At 51.2% G+C, this 22,520-nt stretch overlaps 1 long non-coding RNA gene across 1 annotated transcript; it reads right to left on the bottom strand.

Moving 5' to 3' along the window:
* Positions 1 to 4,955: 4,955 nt before the first annotated feature.
* Positions 4,956 to 8,476, bottom strand: LOC120638713. Its single transcript, XR_005660598.1, has 3 exons — positions 8,429 to 8,476; positions 5,729 to 5,825; positions 4,956 to 5,398 (listed from the first exon to the last, which is right to left on the bottom strand). It is a non-coding gene; the product is annotated as an uncharacterized LOC120638713 (long non-coding RNA).
* Positions 8,477 to 22,520: the final 14,044 nt, after the last annotated feature.

Genomic DNA, 22,520 nt, shown 5'->3' with positions numbered 1-22,520 from the left:
ATTTGATTGGCACGGGGGCGAGGGACACCTTCTGTATTCCCAGCTTGGGCTGTCAATCTGGCAGTTTCGGGTTTAGGGGCGGTGTCCCACCCTCACTTTTGAGTTCCGCCTGCTGGCTCAGGAGGTCACAAGATAGCATTTGACCCTGAGATGGTCGGTACCCAAGGTCACCTTGGGACAGGGGCAGACAACAGATTGCTGGGGGGCACAAAGCAGTGAGGTAGGGGCAGAAAGCAGGAACAGAGAGGATAGAGAGGGGGAGACGTAGAGGACAGAGAGGAGCAAGTTAGAGGGCAGACAGTGAAGAGCTGGGGGGCAGAGAGCTAGAGGGCAAACAGAGATGGAAGCTAAAGAGCAGGACAAAGTTTGCAGGGGGTTAGAGAGGAGTGGGTTAAAGAGCCAGAAGTTAGAGAGCCGGGGGTTAGAGAGCACAACATGTCCAAAACTGAGCTTCTTATCTTTCCTCCCAAACCCTGTCCTCTTCCTGACTTCCCTGTCACTGTGGACGGTACGACCATCCTTCCCATCTCTCAAGCCCACAACCTTGGAGTCATCCTTGACTCAGCTCTCTCATTCACCCCACACATCCGATCCATCACCAATGCCTGCCGGTCTCACCTTTAGGATATCACCAAGATCCACCCTCTCCTCTCCATCCAAACAGCTATTATACTGGTACAAGCTCTCATAGTATCCTGGCTGGATTATTGTGTCAGCCTTCTCTCTGATCTCCCTTCCTCCTGTCTCTCCCCACTCCAGTCTATTCTTCATTCCGCTGCCCAGATCGTATTCCTGCAGAAACGTTCTGGGCATCTCACTCCCCTCCTTAAAAACCTCCAGTGGTTACCTATCAATCTCCGCATGAAACAAAAACTCCTCACTCTGGGCTTCAAGGCTCTCCATCACCTTGCTCTCTCCTACCTCTCCTCCCTTCTTTCTACTGCCCACCCCGCATGCTCTGCTCCTCTGCCACTCACCTCCTCACCGTCCCCCATTCACACCTATCCCACTGTCGACCTTTGGCCCACATCCTCCCGCTGTCCTGGAATGCCCTCCCTCCTCACCTCCCCCATTCACACCTATCCCACTGTCGACCTTTGGCCCACATCCTCCCGCTGTCCTGGAATGCCCTCCCTCCTCACCTCCACCAAACTGACTCTCTTCCGCTCTTCAAAGCCCTACTGAGAGCTCACCTCCTCCAACAGGCCTTCCCAGACTGAGCGTCCCCTTTTCCCTCTGCTCCTCCCTCTCTCCCTTCCCCTCCCCTCAGCACTGTGCTCATTTGTATATATTTTTATTACCCTATTCATTTTGTTAATGATGTGTACATCCCCTTGATTCAATTTATCATAATTATGTTGTCTTGTTTTTGTCTGTCTTCCCCGATTAGACTGTAAACCCATCATTGGGCAGGGATTGTCTCTCTGTGTTGCTGAATTGCACATTCCAAGTGCTTAGTACAGTGCTCTGCACATAGTAAGCTCTCAATAAATACTATTGAATGAATGAATGAATGTGTTAGGGAGCTGAGGGCCAAGAAGCTGAGGGGTAGGAAGCTGAGAGCAGAGAGCTGGTAGTGGAGAACAGAGAGCTGGTAGCAGAGAGCAGATACCTGGGAGACAGAGAGCAGGGGGGCAATGATTGGGGGGCAGAGACCGGGTGGCAGGGGATAGAGAGCAGAAAGCTGGGAGGCAGGCAGCAGAGAATTGAGGTGCAGGGACCAGAGCAGTGGGTAATGCGCAGATAGCAGAGTGCAGGGACATGTGGGTTAGGTATGTGTGCAGGAAGCAGGGGAGCAGATAGCTGAGGTGCAAGGAGCGGGTGGTGTAAGGGTGAGAGCATAGAGGTCAGGAAATAGAGAGGTAATAATAACAATAGTAATCATTATTATTGTACTTATTAAGCACTTACTACATGCCAAGCACTGTTCTAAGCGCTGGGGTAGATAAGGTAGGTAGGTTGGACACAGTCCCTATCCCACATAGGGCTCTAACTCTCCATTTTACCGATGAGATAACTGAGATTCAGAGAAGTGAAGTGACTTGACCAAGGTCACACAGCACATGGTGAAGTCGGCATTAGAACCCATTACCTTCTGACTCCTAGGGGCTCTATCCAATAAGTCCCTCTACTTCTAAGGGGGCAGGGAGTTGTGATAAAGGGCAGAAGGTAATAATAATTATTATCGTAATTTTTAAGTGTTTACTATGTGCCAGGTATTGTGCTAAGTGCTGGGGTAGATACAAACAAATCGGGTTGGACACAGTCCCAGTCCCACTTGGGGCTCACAGTCTCAGATGAGGTAACTGAAACACAGAGAAGTAAAGTGACTTGCCCAAGGTCAAACAACAGACAAGAGGTGGGGCAGTGATTAGAACCCATGACGTTCTGACTCCCAGACCCATGCTCTATTTACTATGCTATGCTGAGCTAAGGGGAAGGGAGTAGAAAGCTGAGGGGGAGGGAACAGAGCTAAGTAGAAGAAGGATTGAGGGACAGAGACCTGAGGGGCAGAGGGCAGAATGATGAGTGGCTGAGGGGTAAAGAGCACAATGCTGTGGAGGAGAGAATAAAGAGCTGAAGGAGAGAGCAGAGACCTGGGGGATGGGAGTGGGGGGAGGCAAAGGCTGGGAAAATAGAGAGCAGAGAGCTTAGGGTCAGGGAGCAGAGCATAGGGCAATGGGCAGCTAACAGAGGGGCAGAGACCAGGGGCAGGGGTTTGTGTGGAAAAGACCTTGGGGGCAGGGGTGGAAGAGTAGGGGGACCAGAGAGCTGGAGTGGAAGGGAGCAGGGGTGGTGGGGCAGGGAATGAGGTGGGCCGGGAACAGAGAGCTGAGGGCCCGGGAACAGAGAGCTGAGGGATTGAAGTACTAAGGGACTGAGGGACACAGACCTGAGGGTCATAAGGCAGAGCAAAGTGGGGCTGAGGAGCACAGAGAGCTGGAGGCATAGCGGAGAGCTGGGGGCAGAGAAAAGAGACCCAGGGGTCAGAGAAAAGAGCTGGGAGGCAAAGAGGTTTGAGCAGAGAGTAGAAGACTGTGGGGCACAAAACAGTGAGCTGAAGGGCAGAAAGTACAGACCTTGGGAACGGAGACCTGGGGGGCCAGAGTGCTGAGGGGTAGGGAGCAGAGCGCTGAGGGGCAGAGAGCAGAGAATGGAGGGTGAGAAAGCAAGGGGCAGAGAGCTGAGGGGCAGAGGCCAGAGGGTGGAGGGGCACAGAACTGAGGAGCAGAGACCAGAGGGCAGGGAGATGAGGGGCAGAGAGCCAAGAGCTGTGGGGTAGTGGGCAGAGAACGAGGGGCAAAGAGCTAGAACTGAGAGGTAGAGTCCAGAGAGCTGAGGGGCAAAGAGCTGAGGGCAGGGACTCGGCGGGGGGGGGGGGGGGCGGGGCAGGGAGCAGAGAGCTGAGGGGGAGAGAACAGAGAGCTGGGGTGGACAGAGAAATTGGGGGCAGAGGGCAGACAGCTGGGGGCAGGGCTAAGAGCTGGTGGGCGGGGAGCTAAGCGACATAGATGTGGGGGACAGAGAGAGCTGGGTGGCAGAGAGCTGGGGGGAGCTGAGGGGCAGAGAGCGGGGGGGGGGGCTAAGGGGCAGAGAGCTGGGGGGCTAAGGGGCGGAGAGCTGGGTGGTCTAAGGGGTGAAGAGATGGGGGGGCAAGGGGCGGAGGCCAGAGAGCTGGGGGAAAGAGGCCAGAAAGCTGGGGGAAAGAGGTCAGAGAGCTGGGGGAAAGAGGCTAGAGAGCTGGGGGTGGCCAGAGAGCTGAAGAAGAGGAGGCAGAGAGCGGGGGGAACAAGGACAGATAGCAGGTGGGGGAGGGGGCAAAGATAGAGACCTGACCCTGGGGAATAGAGAGCAGCGAGGTAAGGGCCAGAGAGCTGAGGGGAAGGGAACTGAGGGGGAGAGAGCATGGAGCTGAGGGGAAGAGGGCGGAGATCTGGGGGGCAGAGAGCTGGGTGGACAGAAAGCAGAGATCTGGAGGACAAAGCAGAGACCTTGGGTACAGACCGGGGACTGGGAACAAAGCAGGGAGCTAGGCGGCAATGAGTAGAGAGCTGCAGAGCAATGAGCATATAAATGGGGGGAAATGAGCAGACGACTCAGGGGCAGTGAGCAGATAACTGGGGGGGTAATGATCAGTTAAGTCGGGAGTGATGAGTAGATAACTGGGGGGCATTGTGCAAGGGGCAGAGAGCTGACAGAGAGCTGAGGGGCAGGAAACTGAGGGGCAGAGCTAGGTTGCAAAGAGGGGAGAGCTGGGGGATGGAAAGCAGAGAGCTGGGAGATGGAGAGCAGAGAGCTGAGGAACAGGGCAGAGGAGCGGGCACAGAGCAGGAGGACCAGAGAGCAGGGGGTGCAGAGAGCCGGAGGAGCAGAGCACAGAGCTGAGGGATGGAGAGATAACGGCAAAGAGCAGTGAGGTGGTGGCAGAAAACAGGAGGGTATAAACTGGGAGAGCATAAAGTGGAAAGCAAAAAGTTGCGGGGGGGACAGAAACTGGAAGGCCAAAGTGGCAGGTCTTATAGCTGGGGGCTGGGAGCTGAGGGGCAGAGAAATGAATGGTAGAGAACTAGGAATCCAAAAATCTGAGGGGCAAAGAGCAGAGGAGCAGACAGTTTGGGGAAAGACAGCTGGGAGGGGAAGGAGAGCAGGGGGGACAGAGATCAGCAGGGACAAAGAACATAGAGTTGGGGGACAGCTGAGAATCTAGAGCAGAAAACGGGGGGCAGAGAGCAGGGGGATGGAGAATAGAGTGCAGGGGGCATGGAGAACAGAGGGTTGGGGGACAGCGCATTTATCAAAAAGAGAATGGAACTAAAAAAGCAGTGAGTACCCAAGGTGGTGATGCAAGCAAGGAAAAGTAACACTCAGAGACAGTGCTGTATAGATCAGAAAAGGGAGGAATATGACCAAGTGTCCGTTCACCTCCGGAGAGGTACAGTTTGGCTGTGCCTTTATTTACAACGTATAGAACTAGCCAATCACCAAAGAACTCGGACAAATCTGTTTTCTTCAATGACAAAAGAGACTCTTCAAGCAGGCCTTATCTGTTTTGGGTAAGAAGCAATCTCCTGTACCCTGGAATTTGAGGATGTGGTATGCATCCCACCTGAAATGGGGGATTTCCTGAATCAAAAACAGAGTCATTTAAATAAAGAGCTGCTATCCTCGGAGTGCTGTTCCAAAACAATCCCCCCTTTTGATCCCAGCAGGGCTCAGACCCCTTCGGGGATCAATTGTCCCTCCTTGAGGTTCAGAGGTCTTCCTCAAGAAACGGCGCCTGTGGGAAGCTGTAGGTCTTGTCCAAGTGCTGGGTGATCTCGAGAAGGTCTTCTCATGGGAGGGGTGCTCCTGATGGGCTCAACAACATGATCGATTGGGCTTCCTTTTGGAAACATAGCTAAAAAAGATAAATGACACAGCAAACTAGGAAAAGGGCACATACAGTAGGGAGGACAAAGGCAATTAGTCTACCGGTCAAATTTCCCAGCCAAGCAGGCATGTTCGAGAGTCCCAACCAATCCCAACAGGACCTAGAAGTGTAGTCGTGCTAGGAAGGCAGGTGATCCATTCGGGATGTGATTTTCTGTACGTCATTCTCGATGTGACTCAGCTCATCCCGGTAGAAACAACAAGACTGGCTTAGGACCACGCAGACCCCTCCCTGATTGGCAAGGAGTAGGTCTAAGGCCATTCGGTTCTGTAGGGCCACACGGGACAGGGAACTCACCTCCGACTGAAGGGCAGTGATGTTGTCTCCCGTGTAGTTGGCTAACAGCTGGAGCTCAGCGGAGAGACTGAAAAGGGAGCAAGAGAGACTTCCATGCCTACAGTGGGAAAAAGGTCAAGAGCATGTCATCCAGAAAAGAAATTGCCGAGGGACCAGGCTGGAACACTCCAGCGATGCCATCGGGGCATATTTTGGGCATGTGTAATGGAGAGGTTTTGATGTACAGACAGTTCTGGCACAATAACCCCAGGGCACAATTTCCAGGGTCCTCAGTTAAATTGCTGAGGGTCCTGTGCTCCATAGAGAATCGGGCAATTCTCCGAGTTCAGGGGGTTCCTCGGGGAGTTTCTGGATGCCTGGGCTACCAGGACCTTAGATGCATTGTCCTGTTTCATACTCTCTACATGACGAGCAATCCCTCTGAGTTTGGTAAGGGGCTTAGAATTCCATCTGGGAATAAATTTATCAAAATAATTAGAAAATTTCCCTTGTTGAACAAAGGTGATAGCCAGAGTCCTGACATCCCATTCATTGCCCAAATTCAACTACACTAAAGTCTTAGCCGCTTCACTTAATCGATTAAAAAATTTGTCTGAGGTCTCATGTCCTTCTGCCCCAGCCCATTAAAGGAATCCCAATCAGGAGGTTTTCTTCCTATCTCCTGAATGGTGATTAATAGGGTCTGAAGAGTCTGTGTGAGGTGCTACCAGTCTCCTTCCACATTCAAGTTCCAATTAGGATTCTCAACTGGCCAAGCCACATGGGGCTGGCCCTCACCTTCTAATTTTACAGTCTGGGAGCGTATGTGCTGCCTCTCATCTCTAGTAAAAAAAAAGTTCCAACAGCTCCTCTACATCTGCCTAGGTTGGAGAATGGGTCCTAAAGATGCCCACAACTCGTCTATGAACCTCCGTAGGATTTTGGGTGAAGGGAGGAGTATTCTGTTGCCACAACAACAGTGTCTGGGGCTGGAATGAGATATGGGAGCAAAGGGAAGTAACCATTAACTGTCCACCCTCAACAAGGATCTGTTGATGAGATACCTGTACCAGGGTCATGACTGCGGGAGGTGGCTGCACCGGTGGGAGGTAGTACGGTGGGAAGGGCTAAGTGAGGGGGCAATAGGCAATTGAGGATATAGTCCAGGTGGCTGAGGAGGAGAACTGCACCCCAGAGTAGAGGTTTTAGGGGTGGCTAGTGCTCCGGGAACAGTGGCGGGATTTTCTCGTGTTCCCGCCTCAGCCCATAAATACCAGTAACACATATCCCAGCACAAGAGACACATAGGATCTCCCGGAGTCTTTTGAGAATTTGAGGATCAAAGGAACCTCCTTCAGGCCAGATATAATGGCCTATTTAATCTTGAAACTGGGTCCATACTTTATGACACTGCAATCATTTTTTCTCATCATTCTTTCATTCCTTTTTGTACTGGAAGGACACCCTCGTCCTACAACTTCTCCAATTTAGTTAAACATTCATTAGACTTACTGTGACCTGACCCCATACTGACCAACGGTTCTGCCTAAATGATTAGGATCCTGGGATGTCTCCCAGACCCTAGTGAAACGTCTTTCACTAGAAACCCTCCAACCCTACACCGGGAGGAGAACCCTTTCCCTATTTCTGGGAAAGAAACATTGCTTACCTACTTTCTGATGGGCACTCCTAATTTGACCTAAGCAGAACCAGGTCAAAGGAGGAAGGGAGGGATCCGGGCCCTAAAAGCAGATCCCTTGGACTTACGATTGCACACTAGGTGGATTTACTGTCCCCTCTCTGATCCATTCTAGGTTGAAGTTGGTCACGGCATGCGGTGCCCCTTTGTGGTCGCCAAGAAACTGTACTCGAAAAGAGAATGGAACTAAAAAAGCAGTGAGGATTTGAAACCAAGTTGGTGATGCAAGCAAGGAAAAGTAACACTCAGAGACAGTGCTGGATAAATCAGAAAAGGGAGGAATATGACCAAGTGCCCGTTCACCTCTGGAGGGGTACAGTTTGGCTATGCCTTTATTTACAACATATAGGAGAACTAGCCAATCACAAAAGAACTCGGACAAGTGTGCTTTCTTCAATGACAAAAGAGACTCTTCAAGCAGGCCTTATCTGTTTGGGGTAAGAAGCAATCTCCTGTCCCCCAGAATTTGTGGATGTGGTATACATCCCACCTGAAATGGGGGACTTCCTGAGTCAAAAACAGTCATTTTGATCAAGAGCTGCTATCCTCGGAGTGCTGTTCCAAAACAGGACAGAGAGCTGGAGTCCACGGTAGAGACCTGAGGGACAGGGCACACTGCTCGGGGCAGAGAGCTAGGGTACAAAAAGCAGGATTGGAGAAGAGAGCAGAGAGACAGGGAGCCTAGGAGCAGAAGACATTGAGTAGAAGACCAGGGAGCACAAGGTCAGGGAGCAACAGGGCAGAAAACTGAGGGGCAGAGGGCATAAAGCCTGGGGCAAAGGGAAGAGAGCTGAAGGGCAGAGAGCTGAGGGGGCAGCCTATAGCAGAGGTGAGGGACTGAGAGCCAATAGCTGAGGGGCAGCAAACTGAGAGGCAAAGAGCTGACTGGAACAGGGAGACAGCGAGTAGAGGGGCACAGAACAGGGGCAGAGATAAAAGGTTGGCAGAGACCTGAGGGGCAAGAGGGAAGAGACCCGTGACCCTAGGCCTCTCTCCTAAGTCTCTCTCTCCCCTTCCCGTACCTGTGACCTCGAACTGCATCCGGAGCAGGGCATCCTCACTGCCCGCTCATTCAAACCTGGTGGCTGCTTCAACGATGTGCTAACGGTAGCTCATCACTTGTGGATTGTCCCCAGCTGGAAGCTGCTGTCACCACCTACTGGAGGAACGTGCATTAGCCACTCGCTCTATAGATCAACCAGTGCAGTTCCAGACTTTCTTCCTCTCGCTGCCTAGCCCTTCCATCTGCTACCCTCAATCTCCTCCCTGCTGAACACCTACACCCCTGCTGTTCCCCGGCACAAGTCAATCGTCGCTGAGATGGAGCATGGTCTAGTGGGTAGAACATAGACCTGAGTTCTAATACCGGCCCTGCCACTGTCTGCTATATGAACTTGGTTAAAGTCATTTAACTTTTCTTTGCCTCAGTTACTGCATTTGTAAAATTGGAATTAAGACTGTGAGACTGTGAGCTCCATGTGGGACTGGGACTGTGTCCAACATGATTAGCTTGTATCTTCTCCAGTGCTTAGAACAGTTCTTTATGCCCTCTGCCCCTCAGTTTTCTGCCCTGTTGCTCCCAAACCTTGTGCTCCCTGGTCTTCTACTCAATGTCTTCTGGCCCTAGGCTCCCTGTCTCTCTGCTCTCTTCTCCAATCCTGCTTTTTGTACCCTAGCTCTCTGCCCCGAGCAGTGTGCCCTGTCCCTCAGGTCTCTACCGTAGACTCCAGCTCTCTGTCCTGTTTTGGAACAGCACTCCGAGGATAGCAGCTCTTGATCTAAGTTGTCTTGTTTTTGTCCGTCTGTCTCCCCCATTTAGACTGTAAGCCCGTCAATGGGCAGGGATTTTATCTATCTGTTGCTGAATTGTACATTCCAAGTGCTTAGTATAGTGCTCTGCACATAGTAAGCGCTCAATAAATACTACTAAATGACTGAATAGTTCCAGTCAGCTATGAGAAGCAGCGTGGCTCAGTGGAAAGAGCACGGGCTTGGGAGTCAGAGGTCAGGGGTTCGTAATCCCAGCTCCGCTACTTGTCAGCTGTGTGGTTGTGGGCAAGTCACTTAACTGCTTGGTGCCTCAGTTACCTCATCTGTAAAATGTGGATTAAAACTGTGAGCCCCACGTGGGACAACCTGATCACCTCGTATCCCCCAGCGCTTAGAACAGTGCTTTGCACATAGTAAGCACTTAACAAATACCACCATTTATTTTATTTATTTACCACCCCCGCACTCCACCTCCAACTTTTTCCACCATTTCTTTCATTCTCCATCCCTCCAATGATCCTTGGCAATGTTAATATCCATGTGAATATCCTCCACGATCCACTGTCCATTGCTACCACTCCCAGAAAGGTGTAGCGTAGAGTACACGGAGAACACAGCTCACTCCAAATCAGACACCTTAAATCCCTTAAAAGGCCACCACACATTACTGCAGGTCCCGATACTGAACGCAGTTGCTCAGCAGGGGAGCGCTTTAACACATCCGTTCATTTGCATAACCCTGCCCCATGATGACACAGTCAGCTCCCACAGCATGGAACCCCTCTGCTTTCTGCCCCTCAGCTCTCTACCCCTCAGATCTCTGTTCCCTGCTCCTCTTCTCTCTATCCCCCTGACCTCTGCCACCCAGCTCTCTGCTCACTGACACCAGGTCTCTGCAGGTCTCTGTTCCCCGTCTCCCAGCTCTGTGCTCTCTGTGTCCAGACTTTATGCTCTCTACCCCTTCCTCTTCAGCCCTTCCTCTCTACCCCACAGGTCTGTGTGGTTTGCCCTCAAGCTTTCAACTGTCTCCCAGATCTCTCCTTTCTACCCGCCAGCTCTCTCATTTCTACTCTTTAGGTCTCTGCTCTCTGCCCCCTCTCTCCTCTCTGCCCTCCAGATCTCTTCTTTTTAGCCCTGGAGTTCTCTGCTCCTTAGCCTTCAGCTTTCTTCTCTTTGTCCCCCAGCTCTATAGTCTCTACTTCACAGGTTCTGAATCTCTGCCCCCAGGTCTTCAGTCTCTGCCCCACTGCTCTCTACACTTAGCCCCTAAGCTCTCTGCTCTTGCTATGTGCCAGGCACTGTTCTAGGCCCTGGGGTGGATGCAGGTTAATCAGGTTGGAAATGGTCCTTGCCTCACACGGGCTCACGGTCTTAGCCCCCATTTTGCATATGTGGTCACTGAGGCAAAGAGATGTGGATTGGAGCCCAACAGACAGGTGGCAGAGCTGGGATTGGAGCCCAAGTCCTTCTGATTTCCAGGTCCATGCCCCATCCTCTAAGCCAGGCTTCTCTGGGGGAGTGGGAGGGAGCTTCCTTTCCAGTAGGAGGTGAGCTCCAGCCCATTCTGGGTGGACAGAGCTTCCCTCCCAAGAAGAGAGGTGGAGTGACTTGCCCAGTCTCCCACAGCAGACTTGTGGTGAAGTCGGGATTGGAGCCCAGGTCCTTCTGTTTTTCAGCCCTGTGCCCTATCCACTAAGCCATGCTTTTTGGGGAGAGTGGGGAAGGTGCCTACCCAGCCCATTCTGGGTAGGCAGAGCATCCCCCTGACTCACAAGCCTGTAACCTTGGCATTATTCTTGATTCCTTTCTCATTCAACCCACATAATAAATCCACCACCGAATCCTGTCAGTTCCACCTTCACAGCATCACTAAAATCTGCCCTTTCCTCACCATCCAAACTGCTACAACGTTAATGCAATCGCTTATCCTCTCCCACCTTAATTACTGTATCAACCTCCTTGATAACCTCCCAGCCTCCTGTCTCTCCCCACTCCGGTCCATACTTCACTCTGCTGCCCCATTTTTTCTTCAGAAACATTCAGGACATGTTTTCAAGAAACTCCAGTGTTTGCCCATCCACCTCCATGTCAAACAGAAATTCCTCACCATTGGCTTTAAAGCATTAATTCATTCATTCAATAGTATTTATTGAGTGCTTACTATGTGCAGAGCACTATACTAAGCGCTTGGAATGTGCAAATTGGCAACAGATAGAGACAGTCCCTGAAGGGCTTACAGTCTAATCAGGGGAGACAGACAGACAAAAACTACACCAATAAGTAGAATCAAGGGGATGTACATCTCATTAACAAAATAAATAGGGTAATAAAAAATATGTACAATTGAGTGGACAAGCACAGTGCTGAGGGAAGTGGAAGGGAGAGGGGGAGGAACAGAGGGAAAGGGGGGAAAAGGGGGCTTAACTGAGGGGAGGTGAAGCGGGGGTAGAGGGACAGCAGAGGAAGCAGAGGGAAAAGGGGAAGCTCAGTCTGGGAAGGCCTCTTGGAGGAGGTTAGCTCTAAGTAGGGCTTTGAAGAGGTGAGGAGGGAGGGCATTCCAGGACAGTGGGAGGACTTGGCCCAGGGGTCAACGACAGTATAGGTGAGAATGGAAGATGGTGAGGAGGTGGGCGGCAGAGGAGTGGAGCATGCGGGGTGGGTAGTAGAAAGAGAGAAGGGAGGAGAGGTAGGAGGGGGCAAGGTGATGGAGGACCTTGAAGCCTAGAGTGAGAAGTTTTTGTTTCATGTGGAGGTTGATAGGCAACCACTGGAGGTTTTTAAGAAGGGGAGTGACATGCCCACCTTGCCCCCTCTTACCTCACCCTGTTACTCACCTATCCAGTCCACACTCTGCTCTCCTGTAATGTTAACCTTCTCACTGTACCTCAATCTAGTCTATCTCACCCTGCGACCCCTCAGCCACATCCTCCCTCTGGCTTGGAATGCCCTCCTTCTGTAAATCTGACAATTACTCTCTCCCCCTTCAAAGCCTTATCTAAGGCACATCTCCTCCAAGAGAACTTCCCCAACTAAACCCTTCTTTCCTCCTTTCACTTACTTCTGCATTTCAGTGACTTGCTCCCTTTTTTCATTTACCCTTCCAGCCCCAAAGCACTTGTGTATTTGTCTTAATTTATTTATTTATATTAATATCTGTTTCCCCCGCTCTAGACTTTAAGCTTGTTGTGGTCAGGGAATGTGTCTATTGTTATAGTTTATTCTCCCATTCACTTAGTACAATGCTCTGCACAGAGTATGCTCAATAAATATGACTGAATGACTGAATGAATGCTCCTCAGCTCTACTTCTCTGCTCTCTGCCCCCTGTTCTCTGCCTCTCTACTCTCTGCCCCTCTGCTTTCTTCCATCTGCTTTCTGCTACTCTGCTCCTCAGCCCCTCTGCTCCTCAGCCCCTCTGCTCATCTGCACCTCTGCCTATCAACTTTCTGCTCCTTGTCCCTCAACTCTCTGCTCCCTGCCCCTCAACTCTCCACTCCCTTCCCTCTGCTCTCGGCTCCCTGCCCTCTAGGTCTTGGCTCCTTGCCCCTATACCTCTCTCTACTCTCACCCTCTGCATTCTGCCCCACTCATTCATTCATTCATTTATTCATTCATTCAGTCTTATTTATTGAGTGCTTACTGTGTGCAGAGCACTATTCTAAGCACTTGGGAAAGTACAATACAGCAATAGAGACAATCCCTGCCCATAGCGAGCTTTTGAGAAGTGGGGTGACATGCCCTGAACTTGTCTGTAGAAAGATAATCCAGGCATCAGAGTGAAGTATGGACTGGAGTGGGGAGATGCAGAAGGTTGGGAGGTCAGAAGTGAGGCTGATGCAGTAATCTAGGTGGGATAAAATGGGAGATTGTACTAACATGGTGGCAGTTTGGATGGAGAGGAAAGGGTGGATTTTAGCGATGTTATGAAGGTGAGACTGAAAGGATTTGGTGACGGATTGGATATACAGGTTGACTGAGAGAGTGGAGTCAAGGATAATGACAAGGTTACAAGGTTATGAGATAGGAAGTATGATGGTGCTGTCTACAGTGATGGCAAAGTCCAGGAGAGGACAGGGTTTGAGAGGATAGATAAGGAGCTCTGTTTTGGACAGAGTCTAGAGAGGAGCAGGGCAGAGATTAAAGACCTGGGGGCAGAGATTCAAGACCTGTGAGGTAGAGACTATAGCACAGGCAGGTAGAGAGCAGAGAGCAGGGGGGCAGAGAGCTTGGGGCTAGAAGGAGAGAGCTGGAGGGCAGAGAGCTGGAGGGAAGAGAAGAGAGAGTTGGAAGGCAGAAAAGAGAGTACTAAAGGACAGAAAGGAGACACCTGGAAGGCAGTGAAAGCTAGAGGACAGACTGTACAGAGAGATGGGAAGAGAGCAATGGAGTAGAGAGCGAAGGGTAGAGAGCAAGGGGTAAAATCAGGGGGTAGAGAGCAAGGAGTAGAGAGCAGGGGGCAGAGAGCTAAAGGACAGGGAGCAGAAAGCTGGGGGACAGAGAGCATAAAGCTGGAGCACAGAGAACATATAGCTGAGGGACAAAGCAGAGAGTTGAGAGAGAGCAGAGACTGAGGGGCAGGAAGCATTCATTCATTCATTCAATAGTATTTATTGAGTGCTTACTATTCATTCATTCATTCAATAGTATTTATTGAGCACTTACTATGTGCAGAGCACTGTACTAAGCACTTGGAATGTACAAATCGGTAACAGAGACAGTCCCTGTCCATTGATGAGCTTACAGTCTAATCAGAGAAGCAGCGTGGCTCAGTGGAAAGAGCACGGGCTTTGGAGTCAGAGGTCATGGGTTTGAATCCCGGCTCTGCCACTTGTCAGCTGTGTGACTGTGGGCAAGTCACTTCACTTCTCTGTGCCTCAGTTACCTCATCTGTCAAATGGGGATTAAGACTGTGAGCCCCACGTGGGACAATCTGATTCCCCCGTGTCTACCCCAGCGCTTAGAACAGTGCTCTGCACATAGTAAGCGCTTAACAAATACCAACATTATTACATTATTATTAATCAGGGGAGACAGACAGACAGAAACAATAGCAATAAATAGAATCAAGGGGATGTACATCTCATTAACAAAATAAATAGGGTAATAAAAATATATATACAAATGAGTGGACGAGCACAGTGCTGAGGGGAGGGGAAGGGAGAGGGGAGGAGCAGAGGGAAAGCGGGGGAAAAGGGGGTTGAGCTGAGGGGAGGTGAAGGGGGGTAGAGAGCCAACAGAGGGAGCAGAGGGAAAAGGGGGACCTCAGTCTGGGAAGGCCTCTTGGAGGAGGTGAGCTCTTAGTAGGGCTTTGAAGAGGGGAAGAGAGTTAGTTTGGCACAGGTGAGGAGGGAGGGAATTCCAGGACAGCGGGAGGACGTGGGCCAGGAGTCGACGGTGGGATAGGCAAGAATGAGGGATGGTGAGGAGGTGGGCGGCAGAGGAGCAGAGCGTGTGGGCTGGGCAGTAGAAAGAGAGAAGGGAGGAGAAGTAGGACGGGGCAAGTTGATGGAGAGCCTTGTAGCCTAGAGTGAGAAGTTTTTGTTTCTTGCGGAGGTTGATAGGCAACCACTGAAGGTTTTTGAGAAGGGAAGTGACATGCCCAAAGCGTTTCTGCAGGAAGATGAGCTGGACAGTGGAATGAAGAATAAACTGGAGCGGGGAGAGACAGGAGGAAGGGGGATCAGAGAGAAGGCTGACACAATAATCCAGCCGGGATATTATGAGACCCTGTACCAGTAAGATAGCCGTTTGGGTGGAAAGGAAAAGGCGGATCTTGGCGATATTAGAAAGGTGAGATCGACAGGTCTTGGTGACAGATTGGATGTGTGGGGTGAATGAGAGAGACGAGTCAAAGATGACACCGAGGTGGCGGGCTTGAGAGACGGTAAGGATGGTCGTACAGTCCACAGTGATAGGGAAGTCGGGAAGAGGACAGGGCTTGGGAGGGAAGATAAGGAGCTCGGTTTTGGACATGTTGAGTTTTAAGTGGTGGGCAGACATCCAGGTGGAGACGTCCTGGAGGCAGGAGGAGATACGAGCATGAAGGGAGGGGGAAAGGACAGGGGTGGAGTTGTAGATTTGAGACAGAGAGCTGCGGGGCAGAGGAGCAGAGAGGAGAGAGTTAAGGGGCAGAGAGGAGAGAATTGAGGGGCAGAGAGGAGAGAGCTGAGGGGCCTAGAGCAGAGGTGTGAGGGGTAGAGAGTGGGGGGTGAGGGGCAAAGAGCAGAGGGTGAGGGGCAAAGAGCAGAGTGGTGAGAGGAAGCGAGCAGAGAGGGGAGGAGCAGACATCAGAGAGCTGAGGAGCAGAAATAGATCCAGAGGCAGAAATAGAGAGCTGGGGGGCAGGGAGTAGAGAGATGGGGGGTTGGGGTTAGGGTTAGGGCAGGGAGCTGAAGGACAGAGAGCAGGGAGCTGGAGGGCAGAGAGGAGAGAATTGAGGGACAGAGAGGAGAGAGCTGGAGGTCAGGAAAGATCTAGAGGGTAGAGAGAGATTCCTGGAGGGCAGAGAACATAGAGTTTAGGGGTAGAGATCAGAAATCAGGGTGTAGAGAGCACGGGGTAGAGTCCTGAAGGGCAGGGAAAAGAATTGAGGAGCAGGTAGCTGAGGGACAGAGATCTGGGAGGTAGAGAGCAAAGAGTATAGAGCTAAGGGAGAGAGACCAGAGAGCTGGGGTATGCTTAGCAGAGAACTAGAGGGTCAGAGAGCTTGGAGGCAGAAAACAGAGGGCTGGGAGGCACAGCCCAGGTGGACAGAAAGCAGAGTTCCGAGTGGTGGAAAGCAGAGAGCTGAGGTGGTGGGAAACAAAATGCTGAGAGGAGGAAAAGGGAACTGAGGGGCATGGATCAAAGAGCAGAGGGGAAATGATCAGTGAGTAGGGGGCAAAGACAAAGACCAGGAAGGAAGAGAACAGAGGGGCAGAGATTCAGGGTCAGAGTAGAGGACAGAGTACAGAAAACTGAGGAGAAGAGAGCTGAGGGGTAGAGGCTAGAGTTAGGGGGCAGAAACTGGGGTCCAGAAATCTGGGACAGGGATCAGAGAAGAGTTAGGGACCTGGATGGGCAGATAGCAAGGGGGGCAGAGATCTGAGGGGCAGTGTCCTGATGGGGAGGGAGCTGAGGGGGAGTGAATTGAAGGGGAGGGAGGGGAGAGGCAGGTAGATGAGGTGTAGATATTGGGGACCATAGAGCTCAGGGGCAGGAAGGGCAGAGAGCATAGTTCCATAGATCCATAGCTGAAGAGGTAGTGTCAAAGGCCAGGTGGGCATAGATCAAGGGGGCAGAGATCAGAGAACTGAAGGACAGGGAACTGAGAGTTGAAGGGCAGAGAGCAGAAACCTGATGGGAGGGATCAGAGAACTGAGGGGCATGGATCTCTGAGGGCCAGATAGCAGAGGGGTATGGAACTCTGAGGGGCAGAGAGCAGAGACCTGAGGGGCAGAGAGCAGAGATTTGAGTGGAAAGAGATCTGAAGGGCAGAGAGAGGAGAGCTGAGGGTTAGAGAGCAGAGAGCTGAGAGGCACAAAGCTGAGGGGCAGAGAGCTGAGGGGAGCCAATATTAAAGAGCTGGTGGGGGAGGGGGGGAAGAGTAGGGACTAGAGATCAGGGGGACACAGCAGGGGAACACAGAAAGCAGGGGGACACAGAGAGTGAGGGACACAGAGATTGGGGGGTAGGGCCATGGGTGGGCAGAGAGATGAGGGGCAGGGAGTTTAGGAAGAAGGAGCTGAGTGGGAGAGAACTGAGGGACAGGGTGATGAAGTACAGGGTGCTGAGGTGTAGAGAATTGGGAATCCATAGAGCTGGGGTCAGTGAGCAGAAAGCTGAGGAAGAGGGCATAGAGAGCAATGGGTTAGAGGGCAGGGGATTGGAAAAGAGGGTTAGAGAGCAGAGTTAGAGAGCAGAGAGAAAGCAGAGAGTTAGCAGAGAATTGGAGAGCTGGAGGTTAGAGACCAGGGTGTTAGAAAGCTGGGGGAACAGAGAGAATAATAATAATAATGTTGGTATTTGTTAAGCGCTTACTATGTGCCGAGCACTGTTCTAAGCGCTGGGGTAGACATAGGGGAATCAGGTTGTCCCACGTGGGGCTCACAGTCTTAATCCCCATTTTACAGATGAGGGAACTGAGGCACGGAGAAGTTAAGTGACTTGCCCACAGTCACACAGCCGACAAGTGGCAGAGCTGGGATTTGAACTCATGAGCCCTGACTCCAAAGCCCGTGCTCTTTCCACTGAGCCACGCTGCTTCTCCAAAGAAAAAGATATAGAAAGCAGGAAGGACAGAGAGCTGGGGTGTCAGTGTGGTGGGGGTGATCAATGTGCTGGATGATAGAGAGCTAAGAGCTGAGGGGTGGAGAGCAGAAAACTGAGGGACAGAGAGCAGAGATGAGGGGCACAGAGCATTCATTCCTTCATTAATTGTATTTATTAAGCGCTTACTGTGGGCAGAACACTGTTCTAAGCATTTGGGAAAGTACAATACAACAATTAAGAGTGACAATCCCTGCCCACAAGCTTCCAGTTTAGAGGACTAAGCAAAGAGGTGAAGGGCAGTTAGCAGAGAGCTGGGGAGCATAGAGCAGGGAGGTGGAGGTGGAGCTGGGAGGTAGAGGGCAGGGAGCTGGGGGGCAAAGGGCAGAGAGCTGGGGGCAGAGGGCAGAGAGCTGGGGCAAGGGCTGAGAGCTGAGGAGCAGAGATCTGAGTGGTAGATAGCTAAGGATTCAGGGAGTTAAGCCACAGAGAGGCAAGAGGCATAGATCAGAGAGCTTTTGGGGGGCAGCATAGATCTGTGGGAGTAGAGAGCTGGAGGGGTAGAGAGCAGAGATCTGGGGAGGGCAGAGAGCTAATGGGCAGAGACTTGGGGGAAAGGAGCTGACAGGCAGAGACCTGGGGGGCAGAGAAGGGAGGATCAAATAGCAGAGCTAAAGGACATAAAGATGCAGGACAGAGAGTTGGAGAAGAGAGAGCAGAGAGCTGGGGGTGCAGAGAGCAAAGAGAAAGAACTTAGAGAGCAGAGGGAAGGGGGACAGAGAAGAGAGCTGGGGGGCAGGGCAGAGAGATGTGGGACAGTGTAGGGGAGTGGGGGCATAGTTCTGGGGGCAGAAAGCTGAGGGCAGAGAGTAAAGGTTTGGGTGGCAGAGAGATGGGGGCAGAGAACAGGTGGACAGGAATCGGGGGGAGCAGAGCAGGGGGGCAGATGGCTGAAGGGAAGGGGCCTAGAGCTGAGGGGCAGAGAGCAGAGAATTGAGAGATTTACAGCAGACAGCTGAGGGGCAGAGTGCAAAGAGCTGAGAAGCATTAATTAATTAATTAATTAATTCATTCATTCATTCACTAGTATTTATTGAGTGCTTACTATATGCAGAGTACTATACTTCATGCTTGGGTGACTACAATATAACAATAAACAGTTACATTCCCTGCCCACAACGAGCTTACAATCTAGAGGGGGAGACAGACATTAATAGAAATAAATAAATTACAGATATGGACATAAGTGCTGTGGGGCTGGAAGAGGGGATGAATAATGGGAGCAAGTCAGGGCAATGCAGAAGGGAGTGGGAGAAAAGGAAAGGAGGGCTTAGTCGGGGAAGGTTTCTTGGAGGAGATAGAATTAATGCACCTTGATAGCACACTGTAAGTTTCGTGTGATAACCAATTGTACTACCTCAGCTCCAGTACCCGCCAGGATGGGCACAGAAGCTAAATACTATTGAATGAATGAATGAATGGATGAATGAATGGTATGTCACCATTGCTTAATCTCATTCTAGAACCAATCAGGAGCTGGTGTGGGGTCCTCAGAAGAAGATGGGAAAGGATGCTAAATCCAGCAAACGAGACAATCTAGAACAGAAAAGGAGCTCCATAAATGTCATCTGATCCATCTCCCTGTCTCTGAACAAGACTGTCCCCCAATAAACCTGCATGAAGAAAAACAAATCAGCATTCACTCCTGAAGAAGGGCATCCAACACCCAGCCACCCACGGCCAGGCCTCTCACTGTGGTAGTCACTCAGGGGCAGGGGCCTGGATGCTCCACTGCCCCCCATTTTGGGTGGGACCGAGTGGCCACCAAGCCATTCTGATCCTGAGTTGCTTCAAGATGGGTGGGGCCCATGTCCGCCCTACATTCCGGCAGACTCCTTGGACTGGCCGGGGGGCATGCTTTCTACCTGGAAGGATGGTTGGCTCAAATTCCATGGTCTGTTCCATCCTCTCTCTCCGCTCAAATTCCATGGTCTGTTCCATCCTCTCTCTCCCTTCAGAAGCCCTCCCTGCCTCCCCACAGGGCTTTGGCTCCTGCCACCTCCTCAATGATTTCTTTTAGAGATTGCATGCTGGCGGGAATCTGTATTAAAACATGGGGGTTTACTACTACTTCTAGTAGTAATGGTGATTACGATGGCATTTGTTAAGTGCTTACTAAGAACCAAGCATTGTGCTAAACACTGAGCCAGGCACAACACAATCAAGTTGGATACAGTTTAAATAGGAAAGGAAAGGTAATTATTCCCCATTCTATAGATGAGGAATCTGAGGCCCAGAGACATCCGGTGACTTGTCCAAGATCATTCAATGGGCAAGTGGCAGAGCCAGGCTTAGAACTGAATTTGTTTGACTCCCAAGTCCATTTTCTTTCCATTCCTCTCCTGATTTCTGCCCACCAGGCAAGGATGTATGCTAAGGTGGTTTGCCAACCACCTGCAAAGTCAAATTGTTTGAGACTGTGCCTCACCATGCCTGTTAGGTGCTTTGCATTGCCTGTTTACTCTTCAAGGTCCCCAGTTTCCAGATGTTTTCCATACTACCTCCTCACAAATCCCACCCAGAGGAACAAGTGTTGCTTGGAATGTTGCTATTGGTTTAATGAGATGTACATCCCTTGATTCTATTTATTGCTATTGTTTTTGTCAGTCTCCCCCAATTAGACTATAAGCCCGTCAGTGGGCAAGGACTGTCTCTATCTGATGCCAATTTGTATATTCCAAGCACTTAGTACAGTGCTCTGCCCATAGTAAGCGCTCAATAAATACTACTGAATGAATGAATGAATGTTGGCAAACTGACATTCATTCAATAGTATTTATTGAGCGCTTACTACGTGCAGAGCACTATACTGAGTGCTTGGAATGTACAAATAGGCAACAGATACAGTCCCTGCCCACTGAAGGGCTTACAGTCTAATCGGGGGAGACAGACAAAAACAATAGCAATAAGTAGAATCAAGGGGATGTACATCTCATTAACAAAATAAATAGGGTAATAAAAATATATATACAAATGAGTGGACAAGCACAGTGCTGAGGGGAGGGGAAGGGAGAGGGGGAGGAGCAGAGGGAAAGGGGGGGAAAAGGGGCTGAGCTGAGGGGAGGTGAAGGGGGGATAGAGAGCCAACAGAGGGAGCAGAGGGAAAAGGGGGAGCTCAGTCTGGGAAGGCCTCTTGGAGGAGGTGAGCTCTAAGTAGGGCTTTGAAGAGGGGAAGAGAATTAGTTTGGCGGAGGTGAGGGAGGGCATTCCAGGACAGCAGGACGACGTGGGCCAGGAGTCGACGGTGGGATAGGCAAGAATGAGGGATGGTGAGGAGGTGGGCGGCAGAGGAGCAGAGCGTGTGGGCTGGGCAGTAGAAAGAGAGAAGGGAGGAGAAGTAGGACGGGGCAAGTTGATGGAGAGCCTTGTAGCCTAGAGTGAGAAGTTTTTGTTTCTTGCGGAGGTTGATAGGCAACCACTGAAGGTTTTTGAGAAGGGAAGTGACATGCCCAAAGCGTTTCTGCAGGAAGATGAGCCAGGCAGCGGAATGAAGAATAGACTGGAGCGGGGAGAGACAGGAGGAAGGGAGATCAGAGAGAAGGCAGATACAATAATCCAGCCGGGATATTATGAGAGCCTGTACCAGTAAAATACTCGTTTGGGTGGAGAGGAAAGGGTGGATCTTGGCGATATTGTAAAGGTGAGACTGGCAGGTCTTGGTGATGCATTAGATGTGTGGGGTGAATGAGAGAGGCGAGTCAAAGATGACACCGAGGTTGCGGGCTTGAGACAGGAAGGATGGTCGTACCATCCACCGTGATAGGGAAGTCAGGAAGAGATCAGGGCTTGGGAGGGAAGATGAGGAGCTCAGTGTTAGACATGTTGAGTTTTAGGTGGCAGGCAGACATCCAGGTAGAGATGTCCTGGAGGCAGGAGGAGATACGAGCCTGAAGGGAGGGGGAGAGGATAGGGGCAGAGATGTAGATTTCTGTGTCATCTGCATAGAGATGATAGTTGAAGCTGTGAGAGCGAACGAGTTCACCAGGGGAGTGAGTGTAAATGGAGAACAGAAGAGGTCCAAGAACTGACCCTTGAGGAACCCCTACAGTTAGAGGATGGGAGGGTGGAGGAGCCTGCAAAGGAGACCGAGAATGATCAGCCAGAAAGATAAGAGAACCAGGAGACGACGGAGTCTGTGAAGCCAAGGTGAGATAAGGTGTGGAGGAGAAGGGGATGGTCGATAGTGTCAAAGGCAGCTGAAAAGTCAAGGAGGATTAGGATAGAGTAAGAGCTATTGGATTTAGCAAGAAGGAGGTCATGGGTGACCTTTGAGAGAGCAGTCTCGGTAGAGTGGAGGGGATGGAAACCAGAATGGAGGGGGTCCAGGAGAGAATGGGAGTTAAGGAATTCTAGGCAGCGAGTGTAGAGGACTCATTCTACGAGCTTGGAAAGGAAGGGTAGTAGGGAGATAGGGCGATAACTGGAAGGGGAAGTGGGGTCGAGAGAGGGTTTTTTTAGGATGGGGGAGATGGGCATGTTTGAAGGCAGAGGGAAAGAAGCCATTGGAGAGTGAGCGGCTAAAAATAGAAGTTAAGGAAGTGAGGAGGGAAGGGGCGATAGTTTTTATAAGGTGAGCGGGAATGGGGTCCAAAGCACAGGTGGAGGAGGTGGCACTTGCGAGGAGGGAGGAGATCTCCTCTGGGGATACTACAGGGAAGGATGGGAAAGTGGGGGAGAGGGTTGGTGGGGGGGAGGGGAGAGAGGGAGGGGTGACTTGGGGGAGCTCAGACCTGATTGTGTTAATTTTTGTGATGAAGTAGGTGGCCAGATCGTTGGGGGTGAGGGATGGGGGAGGGGGAGGAACAGGGGGCCTAAGGATCGAGTTAAAGGTCCAGAACAATTGGCGGGGGTGACGGGCATGGGTGTCAATGAGGGAAGAAAAGAAGTTTTGCCTGGCGGACGAGAGGGCAGAGTTAAGGCAGGAAAGGATACATTTGAAATGGATAAGGTTGGCTTGGTGCTTGGACCTTCGCCAGCAGTGCTCGGCAGTTCGAGCATAGGAGCGTAGGAGGCGGACAGAGGCAGAGACCCAGGGCTG

Source organism: Ornithorhynchus anatinus, chromosome 12 (assembly GCF_004115215.2).
Source record: "Ornithorhynchus anatinus isolate Pmale09 chromosome 12, mOrnAna1.pri.v4, whole genome shotgun sequence".
In the NCBI taxonomy this organism is placed as follows: Eukaryota; Metazoa; Chordata; class Mammalia; order Monotremata; family Ornithorhynchidae; genus Ornithorhynchus; species Ornithorhynchus anatinus.
This window is presented reverse-complemented; position numbering and strand designations above follow the sequence as displayed.